Source organism: Lytechinus variegatus, chromosome 13 (assembly GCF_018143015.1).
Source record: "Lytechinus variegatus isolate NC3 chromosome 13, Lvar_3.0, whole genome shotgun sequence".
Lineage (NCBI taxonomy): Eukaryota > Metazoa > Echinodermata > Echinoidea > Temnopleuroida > Toxopneustidae > Lytechinus > Lytechinus variegatus.
In genome coordinates this window covers 33,605,590-33,623,739 of record NC_054752.1, presented here as the reverse complement: position 1 = coordinate 33,623,739, position 18,150 = coordinate 33,605,590, and the positions used below count along the sequence as shown (strand labels likewise).

At 33.0% G+C, this 18,150-nt stretch overlaps 1 protein-coding gene across 1 annotated transcript in view; it reads left to right on the top strand.

Moving 5' to 3' along the window:
* Positions 1 to 7,323: 7,323 nt before the first annotated feature.
* Positions 7,324 to 18,150, top strand: part of LOC121426185 (polycomb complex protein BMI-1-A-like) — a 30,704-nt gene continuing 19,877 nt past the window's right edge. The window contains exon 1 of the mRNA XM_041622388.1: positions 7,324 to 8,159. The gene's annotated coding sequence lies outside the window, so the exon portion shown is untranslated. The remainder of the gene's footprint in view (positions 8,160 to 18,150) is intronic.

Here is an 18,150-nt window from a genome sequence, read left to right as displayed (position 1 = left end):
GCACATGATAGTGAAGTGTCGACTGAAATAAACGATTCCCGTTAACGGTTTTCAATTATGATAATGCGTTGATAACGCATTTCGTAAGTTTTAAGGTTGAAACATTATGGGTTGACATATTATGTAAACGGTGCAAAATGCAACAAGCCAAATGCTTAACACAGGTATCTGATTAAAGAAATATAAATGAGTATTTCGAGTTGGGTTTTCTCTCCACCATTTCAAAGCATTTTATCCTATAGAATTACATTGAATTGTTTTGATAGTATCCATTCGTCAATTATTAATGCGCAGTAATTTTTGAATGTTGGATAATGAAATGAAAGGAAATGAATATGATGCGACATGCTTCTTTGGTTTCCAGAGCATGTTTTTGTAGTTTTTTTATTGACAACCTCAATTCATATACAAAATAAAATACATATAACAAATAAAAGTTTGATGTCTTTAAAAATTGATGAATAGGCCTACCTTGGCAACTCATAAATTGAATACTATTTTTTTCCCTAAGTGTTACAATAAAACACAATATCAGACATCTTTCAATACATGGTCATAAATAGCATTTATGATAATTATATGCATTGAGAATAAACTTCTACAATAGATTCAACATGTTCACTTTTTTTTCCAGTGTCAAATATCAACATAAAAATTGTAAGCCTCGGTTGAGTTTGACGCAAACGTGGGAAGTCGAACACTTTTTGAATATCGGTTTTACTGCGATTGGATAGCCAGTGATCAACTTCGTCATTATTTTGCGCGAGTTCGATAATAATACAAAAGCAAATATCGCTTTCCACTTTCTCCGTCTTTGTAGTGTAAATCCGAATCGAGCATTTTATAAAAAAAAATATGGTAAGAGTGATGTGATGATTGCACAGTCGTGCGGTGTTTGCACAATGCCCTTCTGTGACACAGACAAAGGCTGCGACAACACCCGATCGATGGAGCGAGAGGGAATTATGCGCGCGCGGGCACCCGCAGCGCAACGAAAGCTAGTACGTGCGACGCACCTCGTACTCCGTAATATGGCCAACACATTGACAAAATTGCATTTCAGACACCATTAGACACGGAACATGCAATTTTTGATGTTTGTTGTATTATGTACGACACCAGCCGCAATTACGAATTACTTTCTACATTCTGAAATATCCATCATATGCCTGCTTCATCGGTCGTATTTGAGTCGCTTTTAAAAGACACCGGAGATTATGCTGTGTTCTGTCGATGATCGCATGAACATTTCCAAACTCTCGTAAAAATCACCCCTTTTCGCGACTTCTTTAACGAATAACGATCGACAAATGGTTGGGTCCCGGGTTGGGTTTTGTTTTTCATTTGTACTCGAGATGGGAAAATATTTTGTTTTCACCTGTCCCCCAGTTTTAAGCTTTAAGAGACAAAATGATGTTACAAAGTGTTCTGTGTGTACACCAATCATACCCATAAAAGGGGGTAAACTTTTTTTTAATTATTATTAAGTTTTTATTGGGTTTTCATAATTTTGTATAACAAATCACATATAATTAATACAAGCAATTCAAAATATAACAATAAATAAATAAGAAAAAAAAGCAGCATACACATTATTAGGTTACACTAGAAAAAGTACAGCCTATCCTTGATAAACATGTAGTAATAGCAGTCATTTTGTCTCTTCTAGTATTCCTCATAACAGAGGGATAAAAATCGAGTGATTCACCTATTATTAAAGATTAACAAACTGTGTCTTGCTGAAATTGCAAAAGGGTCATTATAATTATAGAAGGATAACGATTACGTTAACAATTTCCATTACAACTTCCCTGACTGATATCTATCTGTGTAGTTTCGTATAATAGTTCAACTTTTCGTAAAAGATTATCACAGCATTCTTTAAAACAATTTTCGAATCAGTGTATATTTTGTACTCATTCCAAATCTGACAATAATAATTGATTCCATCTGTATTTTAGCTTCTCAAAGTGAATGAACTGCCGAATCCTCATCAAACGCCATTCCCCCTTCCAGTCTATATAGCTGTCGGACTCTTTGTTATAATAAATCAAACAAATCAAACAAGACAAAACTAAAACGCTGAATATAGTTCGTTATTCTGAAGCCCATCCGAAGTTTCGATATTGCGAGAAAAAAATACTTTCATTAAGTCCGAAGATTAGTTAGTGTGAAGATGCTGAAATGAAATAAGTTTCTGAAAATGAAATAATTCGTTAATCTAGAATCGAAATAGACCTTTTACGTTTGTTATTCCGCAGGTTCAATAGACCAAAAGTAAGGCATGAGATTCGTATAGCAAGTTCAGTCCATTCATGTTTTTGAAGAACCTTATTTATTTTCGTACAATAGAATCTTCAGATTAACATTTATTATAATGTCGGTTTGACGAACCTTCGGAATGGATAACCCTATTTTATTTTCTGATTAACGAACCTTCGGGATATCACCACAAAAATTCATGTTCGGATTAACGAACCATGTTTCACTTTCGGGCCGGCAAACATTTTTATTAGCCTATATACAATTTCAGTGTAACGGAATAAACGGTCGTCGTAATTACTAAAACTTTTGAATAATGGAATTTCAGAAGACACAGAAAAACGATGGTTAGAAATATACAACGCAGTTTAAGAAGTGTTTGAAATCTTGAAACAACAAAGTTCGATTTTTTTATAATTCAGGTTTAAATACTCCCCAGGGAGTGGAGGATGTGCACACATTGTGTGCGGGAATGACTGATTGAATCCGATGACCGGGGTAATAATATATCTGTAAAGCGCTTAGAAACGTCGTTCCGATGGATTAAGCGCTATATAAAAGCGGATTATTATTATTATTATTATTAAATAAAAGCATGGTTGTTTAAATTATTAAACAAGAAGGATTTTAACTGCACATGGCGTTTTTATGTGTAAATGAGGGCATGTAATATTCATATATTATTAATAGGTTTGTAAACACAACAAAACTTATTTTACAAAACAAGTAACCGTTTTTTTTTTAAAGCTTTCTGAAGAATTTCGATTACATCGTCTATCAACATGCAGGCGCACGCATTGATGTGAGTGAATTCGAGACATGATAAAGTTTATTTGTTTTAAAACGGAAATATGAACCTTGAACTTTGACCTCGCTAGGGTGGATCAGTGATCTCACCACCCGGTTGAGTCATTTCCTATAGAAAATATAATAAAACTCAATTGAATTTTAGCTGATATGAGGTGTGATTGGAAATTGCAATTTTCTGCAAAACCATTGATCGGTTTTATAGCACTCTTTATGAGGTCGTTATTCTGAAGAAAAAATCATAATAATTTCATTCTTCTTTTTTATATTTCCATTTCGAAATGCAATCTTAAAAGTTTGAATTCCATGTCCATCCATTCACTCTATTTTTTAAGATATTTTTTTTTGCATTTTGGAAATACCCTTTTTTAAACACGAAGCTTTAGAATAGAGGCCTGTTCATGCTTCTTTAAATTTGGCTTTGAGAAAAATAAATCATGATAAACAGAAGTTATTCTGGCTGAAGATCGTATGGTTTAAATAATATAGCAGTATAAAAGTTTATCGAAATCAGAGGAATATGTTTTTTTTAATTATCCATTATTTCGCTGCACCGATATGAAATCATGGTTATGGCCCAAGGGGTGTCATATATATATATATATATATATATATGCGTGTGTGTGTGTGTGCGTGTGTTTGTGTGTGTATGTGTATCTTTAAAGCCTCTTATTATTTTGGGACTATTGTACTAGTATATTCTTATCTATATGATAATAAAATCATAAGTTGTACTATTTTACAGCTTTTATGTAAATATATTTATAATTTGTTTATTTAAAGAGCATAATAATAGAGTACTACACTGTTAAATTGAAACTCTAAAATGAAATATCAAATATTCAGGGGAATGTTAATCGCTTTAAATAATACTTTCAAACATTAATCTTTGGCGATTCCTTCCACAACAAGATATAACCATGAATGGATTGTTGAAATATTATGGAAATATGCAGAGAGGGAAAGAAGGATGGTGACGATAAAAAGCAAAACAAAAGGAGATGAAAAGATGAAGAATTTTTTTGGGAATTAACATTTACATACATTCACTCGAAGTATAAATCCGAACTCTTTGTTTATTCATTTCGTATCAATATTCTCATACATTATTTTGATTAAAGAACCAAATGCAGCTCTATGCAAATTTGTGCCCTTTTAAAGAATAAATTGATTGTCTTGTCGAGTGAAATTGAAAATGAAATGAAACAAAAATGATCCATCTCCAACATGCCAAAGGGGGAAACAGAAATCAATGTTATGACATATGTATAGATTTGGTATTTATATTGAATTCTTGCATTGATTTTGTTACACCTGGGCCCGTAGCCATGGTAACACAAACTTATATAGCAATAAAAAATATATTTACGATTGATTACATTGACCACAACATTGTTAAAAATCATTTAAACAACGCTGTTTACTATGTGAATTGCACAGTAGTTGTTTAATAAAAGAGTTTTAAACAAGTATTTAAAAAATTAAAAACAAAGTTAAAATTAAAACATTTAATCATCAATGATTTAAGCATGGTTGTTTAAGATTTTATACACTTGTTTAAACAACTAATGTGCGATTCACATAGTAAACAGTGTTCTTTAAATGATTTTTTAACAGTGAATGTATACAATCAATAATTTGGTTTGATTTTTTTTTCGTCTGCATTCATATAACATTCGTATAATATACAATTTTCATTACGTAACAAACATAATATATCGGTAATTGATTTTGGTATGAATCATAAAAATACAAAATAAAAAAGTCATTTTAAACAAATATGATCTACTACCAACATAGAAAATTTAACATTTACAGCTTGCAGGAGAGGGATTGTCATTATAAGCAGATTGCTTGAAAATAATAATTGTGAAAATTATGCGTACGATTAATCACTAACATTATTTTGTGTCACGGGACCCTGAAAATGAATTCCGAATGAAAGCAACAGAACTTTCTACATAAAGACATCAGCAATCCATGTGTTTCGAAAATGATAGACCACGAACGAAATCGTTATTTATGTTTCTGCTGGAATATGAAAGAATTAATCCAGAATTTCGAGGGGAAAAATCCTTCAAGAAACAGCTTCGTTTTTCAATATTATCGAGTCACAGTTTGAGAAGAATTGGTAGTTTCCGATCATTGCATGGTGTAGGTAATTTATCATGAAAAAAACACCCTAGTCATGCTAGTGATTTACTTTAAAAAGTGATTAGATCCGGGGGGGGGGCAGGGGGGCACTTCCATTGACGAGTGGATACCATGCGTGCACTGTTAGAAAATTTATCCTTGAAATAAAAGATGTTCCTGCAGCAGAGTCTCGAGAACACCAGGTCCTGTAATCCATCCAGATTGAGTAATCTTACAGAAAAATTGGTGTTTGGTGTATAATGTAATCGTACAAATTTCCTTAATTAAAACACCATTTTCCACTTTTTAAACAGACCTGTTCTGTTAAATTTCAGAAAAATTCTTGTTTAATGAATTAACAGAATGATTCTGTTTTTGCTTTATGCAAAATCTTCCTTTTTTTTTCTTCCGTAAAATCACGTTTTTTAACAGTGTGACCATGCGGGGCTTTCGAAAAACACCCTAAACAAGTATTTTCCATTCTGAAAATGCAACCCTTGACAAGTATTGGAAACAAAACGATACCCTTGGCAAGTATATTCCCTGAATTGGACATGATCACGGACGTCGGCTTTACCTTTTAAGATGACTTTCATTGGGTTTAGTACCACCCCAAATACTTTGTTCATATCGGACCCTTAACACGTATATGTTGGGGCAAAAATATATTTTAGTCTTTATATAGACATTAATGGATTGTTTCTTAAACGATTCCATAGTGCAAATCTTTGTTTGTAATTAAGCAAGGTTATTCATTTTATTCTCTTTAAACGAACACATTAAACATTTCTTTTTTTATAACATTATAGAATAAAATAAAAGATGCAGACAAAATACACATAACAACCTTCATGATCTTTAGAGCCTTCAACCAACAAGCTTTTACTTTTGGCTCCTTATCCACATCTTTCATTTTCTCTCTTTGTCATTATTTTAGAACCAATTACAAAAATACTTTCTACTACTTTTTTGCTATTCTGTTATCTTCCTTGTAATCTTGTGTAACTACATTCTTGAAATTTTTACTTGACATCATAACTGTATAAATACCAATGACTCTGGTAATAATTTTCAGGCTGAGAATGAGGTGCGACACCTCGAAACATGTTCCGTTTATTAAAATGTTATGTTCTATTCTTTATTTTTGTTATATTATACATTTCATATTTTACAATTTTTATTTATGCTTATCTATGAAAATTTGTATTCTATGATATTATTGTTCGTATGGATTTGTTGATTTTTTTTGAAAAATGTGAAATGTTGATGTGAATAAACCTTGAACATGTTGAACGGCTAGATTTCCTTAAAAAATAACGCTGCTTATCATGCTTATAAAAAACCTCGAAATAAACCAAATCTGTCATCGACAATGTATTTTTTTAATAATGATTGATCTTTTATTTACATGCAGGTCTACTTCATAACAAATATCATGTGGATCTTATATAGGTAAGATATTATTAAAATAGTTGATTAAAGAGATAAATAATATCAATGCAGGGGTTTTCAAACATAATTATACATAATTTTGATGCATACATCATGAGGTAAAAAAAAGTAGTAGTAAATGTAATCATTCCATATAACAGTAGTTTCTAACATTTTGTCAATATTATAGATATGGGTACTTAAAGTCAAATGCAGAAATTAGAATAGCCTATTCCTCTCGTTTATTTTGTAATTGATTTTTTTTTAGACATGTGCGTCATCACACCTTAATAACCTATGGATAATGACATTTGCCATTTTTGTTATGTTTATTGTTGATAGCTGAAAGGTTGATTAAACTTTCAATTCGTAGTTTAGATTCACAGGCGATCTACCTTTCTAATGAACGGCCGCTTTCAGTAATCACATATTTATTATCTCTAAAACTTCTGCATGGGTTGATGCATGAGGTATAGCTCTACAGAAATAACAGTTCATTAAAAATCTTGGTTCAGTTGCATAAATAATAAATACAAACTAAGTACTTCTTTACTTTTTGGGGGGATTTGTTCTTCCAGTCTTTATTTCGTGTGTTTCCAAAGAATAATTTGATGTGTCATGGCAATTTTTGTTAATGACATGAAATACAAATTATCGGGTCAACATGACAAACTCAGACATATCAGTCCTCAGATGAATCAATATTTAGTTTTGGTGAGTCAACATTAATGATCGCTGTTATAGTGACAAATACACTCTTTTTAGAGAATCATATCTTTGATTCTTATTGAAAAGAAAACTAAAAAGCATTACTGCATAAATATCACTTTCGCATTCATAATACAGTCGAAATAAGAGCATCTTATTCGGCCTGAGATTAACGTTGCAACGTCAAATCGAAACAGCGTATCGATTTCAACTGAACCAGAAAGATAACCTTCAATCTATCGCTTCTCTTTTGAGTTATCATGAAATTCAATTGTCATAAACTGAAAAGAAGTCTTATCACGTTATGCCCACACGATCCTACACACTATAACGCCCGCGATCCGTTTGCGAAAATACAAAGTGCAAAAAGCGGAGAAATTTGTAAGCGTTCACGTAGATAATGCGAAGTGTCTTCTTTTTTTTTCCCGCGTTCGGTGAAGATCTTAGCCATTCGAAACCATTGCCATAAATTTCCCCACAGCTAACAGGAGCGCAATGACGTTCTCCGAAACAACGGCATACGTGGTTGCTTTTGGAAGGGCCCTCGACGATATCTGTACGAATATATAGGTACCCTGCTAGCCTGCTCAACACTTCTTCTATGTATTCTGTACATGTTAGCCGTCAATTGGAATTCAGTCACGTGACTTTATCCGCCATTCATCACCGCACACACATACACTAGTCTTTTATACTGCGTGTCTTTTACGTATGCGCCGGCTGTGGTGAAACGAGCTACGAGATCGAAAATCAACCTGCAAACCCTCCGAATTTCGCTGATATATTTTGCTTCCGGAAGAGTGCCGCCTGGGAAATATGTGAGTCGTTTTCTCTATATTCTAAAGATTCAGATTTCGTAAGATTTTGGTGTGAATCGAAGTAGGTGAGCTGCAACGAGTGATTTTTCATGTGAAATTCGATTGTAATTTTTGGTCAATATTGTGGAATCCAAAATGGTGGATTTAGTGCCGTGTGCGGAGTGCGTGGTCGGAGAGCCAGCTCTCTCGGTTTCCATGCTCTGTCGTTCACAGCTGTCTGGGAAATTACAGGCTTTATCTCCATGCAAGCTACAAATTGAAATTCTCGTCCTTCATGACAGCTTAAAATTTCATCTAACGAATATCGTCAAGCTTTTCACTTTGGGAGAACATAACTATCCTTTTTTTTCTCTTCGAGTTTGTGCGGTTCGGTCGAGTTGTTAAGGTCTCGAAGACCGGCTGTTGCGTGTGAATTCACACTTATCTTCCATTCGTGTTCCTTGTGAAAATTCATGTTTATATGTTGTAGTTCAACGAAAAATTGTTAATCATATTCATAGGATCGCTATCGAATAGCCGAAAGTATTTTTCTACTTCATCCTAGAGAGGAAATTGCACAGTTTTGTGGGAATTACCAACCAAAGCACACCGGGCAATAACGCAAATCGGAAATCCCCACGCCTCTTGAAAATCCTTCTCAATAAAACTCATTTTTTGTTTAGTTCTGGGGTTTCATTACGGATTCCATCCATATGGACACTGAAAGTATAGTGTTCAAATGATTATAGTAAAATTTTGACGTCAAAGGTGGTAAAATGGTGTGATTTTCGAACTTGATTTGTATGTTGGTCAAAAGTGCGCTCTTTGCAAAACGAAATCGAAGCAGACGATGGCCAGGGAGCAGTGCATGACATTGTGTTGCGTGTGTGTGATGAATGTGGCTATCCATGAATCGGTGGTTATTTTGACTTGTATTAGATCTTGCTTTTGTTTTGTTTTATCCTGTTTATTTTCTTGTTTCTATAACTAAGATAGTATATATTTTTATTTCTATCTTGAGATATTTAAACTGCTCGAAATATGTTTTGATTATTGTTTGTTTAATCTGTTTTGTGTTCAATTTATTTATTGAATGACTGGAGTGCGCAAAGTTCACCCTAACTATAATGAGACAAAACGCTGATTTTTTTTAATACGCCTTATTAAGCCTTATTTTATTGTAGTTATTTACTAGTTTAAACAACTGTTTAAAATTTAAACAAAGTTTGATTTATGTATATATATAATCTTGAAGAAATTAAGCATGTAATTTAAACTGTTGAACAATTATTAAGTTTAATTTTCAATCAATTATGCATGGACTGTTAAAAAATACTGCAAAGCGTAATCAGCGTTGTAAAAAATATTTTGAATAGCGTTTTTATTGCACATTCGGCTCGATTATATACATTATTTTTAGACCATGCAGGTTAGATGGTGCGTTGTTGTTTCAAAATCAACGTTGGTTTCAATTCTTTGTTTCACAGAATTTGATTTTCACAATTCCACAGAAAACTAGAGCTACATGTATACCACTTTGCAAATACAAAACTAAACAACATGACTATGACTGTGTAGAGGTTTTATACAACCTGGCTTATTGTATGACGGTTATTTAAGAATTTAAAGAGAGCCTAAAAAGGTTTTGCAATGTTCAGCTTTTAAGCAATAATTAGAAAGTGAACATTGCTGTTTCACATTTTGGTACATTGTAAACAATACCTCGTCAGTTCCTACTTAGACGGGATGTTATGTTTTACTTTGTATATAACTATGTAGGCTAAATAAATATGTTTTTTAATGATGGAAGAAGGAAACATACATACATGTAAATGAATAAAGAGTTATACGGATCATGGAGCTATTACAGCTCTATGTACGGATTAAAAAAGAAGGTCTATATATGTGGTAAAGAAAATGTAGAAGGGGAAATGGCGAGGAAGAAGAATTAGAAAGAAGAAAGGGAAATAAGAATATATAAGAAGTGGAATGAAAAAGAAAATTAGAAAAATACTAGGAAGAAAACAAGAAGAAAAAAAAACCCTACGGAAAAAAGAAATAAAGCAGAAGTATAAAGAAGAGATTACGAAGAAAAGGGAAAGAAAAAAAAAAAGGCTCCGGAAAGATATAGAGGATATAAGGAGAAGTAAACGAAGGAGGCGAGAGGAAGAGAAAAAAGCTAGAAATTAGAAGAAAAGGAAAAACAAGATGGTTCATTATAAAGGATGATGACAAAGAGAATTTGCATTTCCGAATTTCATGATATTTTCTTTCTGTGACAAATGGTTCTACAAATTCATTTCGTGTTATCGTAACGCAATGAAAGTATACAGTTACAGGGAAAATATTATTCAGATCTTTCAATGTAAATAATAGAGAGGATAATGTTCAAAGAATGTGATAAGAAGAAATAACTCTTCTTGTTGGTGTTTTATGGAAAATTTCTTTTTTGTTTTACGCGAAAAAAGCATACATATTCATGCATAAAGTGAAGCACATAATTATGCATGTACATGTACGTCTATATGACTTTGTACCATGACTACTATATCACAATAAAATCAAAGATGGTTATTTCTTCTTCATAAATAAATCAGTCTCAATATATCAGTTTTAATTTTGACGCGCTTTGAAACTGCATGTTCTTACCTTATCTTTATTTATTAAGAATCAATACAAACAAAAACAAAATGTACAATTTTCAAGTCAAACTCAATAAAAATAACAACAATCAAAATAACAACATGTTCAATGTACAATGTACATGTAAATATTGATTATGGGTGTCCCCCGCCCCCAAGAAAACACTGAGGTCAGTGACTTTTTACCCTTTTTTACTACTTTCTCTTTGTCGCTTTCGTCTTTTCTTTACATGTATATATATATTTTTTTAATAACTTCGTGTCTTTTCGTCCTTTTCGTAACTTTCTCCTCTAAACTTTTCTATTTGGAACCCAGCTTCTTTTTAGTACCGCGTTTTATTTATTTCTTGTGTTTATTTGAATTCGGCTCTGTATTTTGTTACATGTACGGTGTCGATGAATAAAAAATAAAATAAAACAAAAAAATCTTTCTTTGAGATCTTAACGCAATATTGTTGTTGCTGAAATTCGTGTTTTTAAACGAATTTATTGAACTTTTCAAAATGAGCATTTCTAATCGCCAACGCATATTTCGAGAAAATGCACGTACACCATTTTCATTCGTAAACAATGCTTGTCCACCTACGGATTACGAATCATTATTGGGGGAAAATGATGCTAAACTTTAGGGGGGGGCTAAAATAATTGCATGTACTTCTATTAAAAGTTAAAAGTGCACATTGATAGAGAAAACATTACTGGACCCCGATGTGTTTTCCATCGGTATAAGTGTTTACTTCACGTGAATGTAAAAAATAATGTTGCAATGATGTTGTATTGAATAATTTTTTTTCTTGGAATATATATATTACTTGAATAAAGAATGAAATGGTATAACTTTGGGGCATTGATGTACTCCTTGCAACTTACAACCCGTGTTAAGTACCTTATCTACATTTCCATTTTGAAAGATATCCATGTGTCGATTAGGAGTGAACATGGTACATGTAAATGCATGTTCAGCACTGAACATGAAGTTTAGACATACTGCTTTTTATTTATTTTTTTTGAGGGGGGGGCATCGTATGCCGTTTTAGGTAATTTTCATATATGAAATGCCGAGAAAAGTTGAAAATAATGCAACATTCAGACTTGCATTTAAATATAAATTCTTATATTAATTGATTGAAATGAAATTAATAGTAATATTACTCGATGGATAGAGCAGATAAACAAGTGCATGAAGGCTTATATTTAAAGCAAATAAAGACAGTCAGCGTCACGAAAGAAAGTATTTTTTTTCAAACATTGAATTTGAAAGAGTACATTGTATAGCATGATTGTAGGCTAAATTTGAAGTAAAACTAAAAAAAACACAATAGGAAGGGCATGATAATGATATGAAAATTAATGGATTACCCGACGATGTACATGTATGTAGTTGGAGTGATTAACACTTTCCCCATCTATTTTTTTTTTAATTGACGGTATGGTGCTTAATGTATTTCATTGTCATCGTCGTATTATTATTAGTCGATGTTAGTAGTACACTGTAAAAAATATTGGGTAGAATTTAACCAGCACGAGGGTAATTATGTGTCCAACCAATTGGGGACAGTATTTTTACCAAATGCGGGAATCATACCCTCCAGTAAGGTAAAAAAAAATAATTAAAAAGCAGCAATTACTTTAGAATGGGCAAAATTTTCATCACGCTGGATAAATAAAAATGCCTCCAAAAATACCCAATGTTGGTTGGACAAAATTACCCTCATGGAGCATTTTTACCCAATATTTTTTAGAGTGTACATACTAGTAGTATACATACACTTTCACTGTATGTATTTTTTTTCTAAATTGGTGGTATGGCGCTTAATGTATTTGTTATGGTCGTTATCGTTAACATAATTATTGTTGTTGATGTTATATTGTTAGAATTATCATGATTATTATTACAGTTATTATTATCACTAGGGCCTATCATTCTTATTTTCCCTCATCTTCAACTTCCGCTACTCCTTCCTCTTTTCTTTTTCTTCCTCTTCTCCTCCTCTCTCCCCCCCCCCCCACTACCATCACCATCGTGCGACATTATTAGTTAAAGAACGTTTAGATTATTAGAAAATGAATATTTGAATGTAAGGTATACAGTTCATCATTACGAGTGCGAATCGTGAATGAGTGTTCATCATGAAAAGAAAATGTGAGACAGTCATTTAATATTCGATGGGAGTTAAATGTTGAAACTCACTCAATCTCTCTATTAATTCATTTCCTGGAAAGGATAGTGGAATAACATTTTTAAAGGTAGAGTCCATCAACTGTCCACGCAGTACTCAAAATGTTATTGATAAGTTTTTCTCCTTAATTGATTTTAACTGAAACTAAATATGTTTATTTTGTTTAGTTCGCGATATAAATATAATTTTCGTTGCATGTTTATGTTCTATGTGACAATAATCATGGCGCATAATTTAGGGGATATTCCTCATGCATGGAGCAAAACAGAGTGCGCACAATATTATTAAAATTTATTTAAAACTCCCCATCTTTTTTTTGAAAAGCTTAATCTGAAGGTAATGTACATGTACACACGTATAAAAATAAAAACAAAATGTAAATGTAGGCCTATTTTACCAACTCAGTAATTTTGCCCCCCCCCATCATTTCGAGTAATTATTATTGCATAGGCCTATGATTTGTAACAGAGGATGCCTAGAGATGCACCTTTGCAGGTTGTAGCCTTTCACGATTCTCTTCAACACTTACTTCAATCTGACATTCAAAATTGACGGTACGCCATACTCATCTTCACTTGAATTACAAAAAAAAACTCTTTGACGTAATTTACAGTGAGTAATTAATACGAATCGCGTCAGTAATGTTGCCCTTGTGTAAAACATTGGCACAAAGTACATCCACCATGTGTGCATGTACATCGTCACAACATGACTCTTAATCGACTTTATTGCGCTTAATAAAAATTTGTCACTGAATTCAACCAAGTACTTGAAGCAGGGAGGCGGTCTGGGTGCCCCCCCCCCATCAGGGTTCCCCGCCCCCATGCAGGAAAATTGAGGGAAAAAAAGACTGAGCGAGAGGGGGAAGGTGAAGGCAAATGAGAAAGCGAATCAAGGGCGAAAGGGAACAAAGAAAGTTTTCTTCAGAATAACTCAATACACGAGACGTCTTCTAGTTCGAAACTTCATTATGAATTGTTTCGCGTCTGCGCTTCGCGCAGCTAAGGGATAAAATTTCATTGTAATTTCCTTTCTCCATTGTTTTCTATATTTTTGCAAAAATAATATTGTAATCGTGTACACAACTATAATGTGCATTTACCATGTTTTACATGTAACTTGTGTCAGATAAAATGAATGTCTCTTCTCTTATGATAAAACAGATCTATTTTCCATACACCGACATGTCCCCCCTTTGCGCGCTCAAATTTATTTAATCAAGCGTCTGTATTGCAGAAAACTAAATTGAATATGAATCACCGTGCTGTCTTTTTTTGCTTCAAACTTGATGATGATAAAAGTAAATAGTATAATTGCACACCATGAATTGTCATAAATATCAGATACACCCTCGTGGACCTATACTCTAAAAAACAAGAAATGTTAACTTAACATTTGAAAGGTTGTAGGAGTGACAACATTGCATTTAGCACTTTAAATGGTTCTACCCAACACTTAAAATGTCGGATTCAGCTTTATGCAAGGTTGGGTGTAACATTTGGAAAAGGTTGTCACTCCTCCAACCTTTCAAATGTTGATTTAATATTCGAATTTTTAGAGTGTAGGTCCATGGTCACCTCAGACAATCACTCAAAACACGTCTTAGAAGAGAGGGAAAATGATGATAGAATATAAGACGTATTGAAAGGAGAAAATAGAATAAGAAGTGGGAAGAAAACCTGTTCATTCTGTGACTTAAATAATCAAAATGTTTTAAATACAATGTTTTTAATTTATTTTCAATCTATAAAAATAACATTTAAGAACATTTAACTCTGTGAATCAGTTCATACCGCATCAGATTTATACATGTACGGAAAGGTACATTTAGAAATGCGTGCATGTATATAAATCTTACCACTCTCTATCCACGAGCATTATATTTACAACGTTAGCTTTGATTAGAATGAGTATTTTTACTGAATAACAAAACATCAAAATATAAATGTACACCTATGTTTTTATCACTTCATTTTCATTTTGACCGCAAGCAAGATCATACGTTATTTGTAAAAAAAAAAAAAACTATGGAAGTTGTAGTTTTGGCCTTGGTAATTTGATAGATATTGAAATCAATTGAATTTTCTTTTAGTATTGTGAGCGCCAAAAGGTGAAAACGGCCAGACATGGCGTATGGGGCAAAACTTATTCAAAAAAACTTCGAGCGAAAATTTGTGACCAGTTTTGTCCAAAATCTGATATTTGTGATAGATCTTGTCAATTTATTTAGAAAATACAATCATATACTTCACCACTACTTTTTCCAAATTGATTTTCGCTGAAGAACTAAGAATCGATGATGATATATATGTAGAATCGAGAATCCGATGACATAGCGTTTAGAAACAGCGCCAGCACGACAGCTACAATATAAGTTTTATGTAACTTTGAAGACATAGGTGTATACATGTACTTCGAACACCTTGTCGGGAGGGGAGGGGGGGGGGGGGGGTCTGACAACTAAAAAAAGGAATCAAATTTCTATCAGTGGGGTATGTCACCCTACCCACCCCTTACGTCTGTAGGGTATGTACATGTAGTGTTTGGGAATGTGTTAAATGTTGTTTTTTACATTTTAACGGGTACGAATGAAAAGGTAACCATTTATTAATTTCGGATGAAAATTAGTTTGCATGTACATGTGCAGATTCTGGTACAGATGTACATGTCTTTTGTATCATGAAGTTTATTTGAATTATTGTACATGCAAATTACCTATATTGCCAATCGTACATTATGTGAATTCTAACGTTTTAAAACATCAATAAAGTTGATGTTGATAAACAGAGAGCTTAGCTGGAAGAAGTTCGACCCCTTAAACATGATTATCTGAAAATGTATACCTGTAAAGCTGATGAGCCGGTGTAGCGGCGGATCTGATACGGTTAGGAACACTATCTGCCGGCGGATCGTGTTCCAACTCCGACGGATTCTGAATCAATTTCTCTTCGGCTGATATCATTCTTTGATACTCATTTCCCTCAAAACTGTATACGACCTACCGTTCTTATTTATCTATTTTAATAGGAAAATAAATACTAAGAAAATCAACTGGGCAGAAATGGTTCCGAGTAGGAACGATATCTGCCATTAAAGGGGAAGTTCACCCTGACAAAAAGTTTATTGTAAAAATAGCAGAAAAAATAATAAAAAATATTGCCGAAGGTTTAAGAAAAATTCATCAAATAATTAAAAGTTATTATTATAGAATTTCAATTATTGATTTGTGACGTCATATGCGAGCAGCATTCCTACATAGCGAATGGTAAAAAATCAATGAAATGTCATTTTCTCAGAAAATTGAAAATGGTTTTCACTGTAACTTTTGTATATCAATAGACAAATCATTTCATACCCGATCATGAAAAGAAAACAAAATTAAGTCATCAGGAACCATACAAAATTTGAAATTCATGCATTTTATATTACATAACACATGGGGCAGCTGCTCGTTTATGACGTCACAAATCCAAAATTTTGAACTCTAATAACTTTCTTACTCTTTAGCGGATTTTCCTCAAACCTTCACCAATATTTTTTTACTATTTTTCTGCTATTTTCACAACAAAGTTTTCTTCAGGGTGAACTTCCCCTTTAAGAACGATACTTGCCGGCGAATATATCGTATCAGTTTGCATATACATGATATAGCTGTTATCATGGTTATGTCTTTTTTTTTAATTTGTTTTAGCTGCATATATTAGTAAGTTGTTTAAATGTTGTTATTATTGCATGATTTCGGATTATGTCTCTGTTCTGATACAATTTTTCTGACTATGTTTATTACAGTGTTATATGATTTGTGTATTCACAGTTGCAAGTTTGATTTCTCTTCGTGATTATGTATGCATGAATTTTATTTGAATATAAATAAAGATTACTACAAAAAAGTATATCCGCCGGTGGAACTAGACCCGTTGCTACACCGGCCGGGAATTTCATTGACATCCTTTTTCAAGGAAAGTCAGAAATTAGGGTGGAGGTTGCAAAAACAGCTGGTTGAAACTTCTGCAACATTTTTAGAATTATGTCTATGGTGATACATGGAGATGGAGATGGGAAGTGGAAGGGGCAAGAGTACATGGGGAGGGGTAGCTTGACCCTTTCTTATATAGTATAGGCCTACTTTGCTACAATGCTGCACCACGGTTGGATATAGTTTGACCCCTACTGTACATGATGTACAGAACCATGCAATGACCATTATATTTATTTTGTATGCCAACATTTGATATTTTACATGAATGCACTCTGTATTTCAAGGATTTTAAATTAATCGAGATCGGGAATAGGGACCAGTCGAATCTTGTATTTACTTTTTAATATTTAGGAATAAGGATTCATTTTAAAATCCCTCCCAAAATAAATTTTAATCTTTTAGCTTTATAATTTGAATCCACAAGATTTAAAATCTAAATCTTATATTGGACTGGTCGATACTTACAGTCGATGTGGATTTATTTTCAATCCCTTAAATGTATAGGCCCGTATTCTGAAGTCAGGTTTAACTAAGACTATGGTCCAACTCTGTGTTAAAATTATGGGAAGCCAAAAGTGTCAAAAATTTTATTCAGTTGTATTATTCTTATGTTTACTGTGCTCTTTTCTGATTCATCTATGGCGAAGGCATTCATTATTTTATAATTCCTAGACAATTATGAATGATTTGAGAGCCAAATGAGCTGAAATATGATATCTCTACTGTTAATGATTTATGTAACAATTGGCTATCCATACTTAAACCACAACTTTGAACCTGAGTTTAAGTTACCGGTAAACCTGACTTCAGAATACGGGCCCCTGAGTATACATTTTGTATTCTCTTTACGACCATATAGCATAATTTGCCTCAAATATACTCAATGAAATGTATACAGACATGACAGAGATACAAATGTATCAAGGATGATTTTAATCTTTGTTAACATCGTTTTCAGACACAAGCGGGATGATTCACCTTTTTTTAAGTTTCAGGTTCGCTTCGCTCTTTTCCGATTTGGAAATCAAAGAGTTTCCTTCCAAATCAGAGACAGTTTAAAAACGATCATGTTTATTTTATCAATACTGGTACAAGTACATGTATATGCCTCAGCCTAAGCATTATTGTGACAGTTTTACCCTCAAAAAGAAAACACGATACCTATGTCGGATAACTGCAATTGCTTGTACATTCAACCCTGAAAACTAATA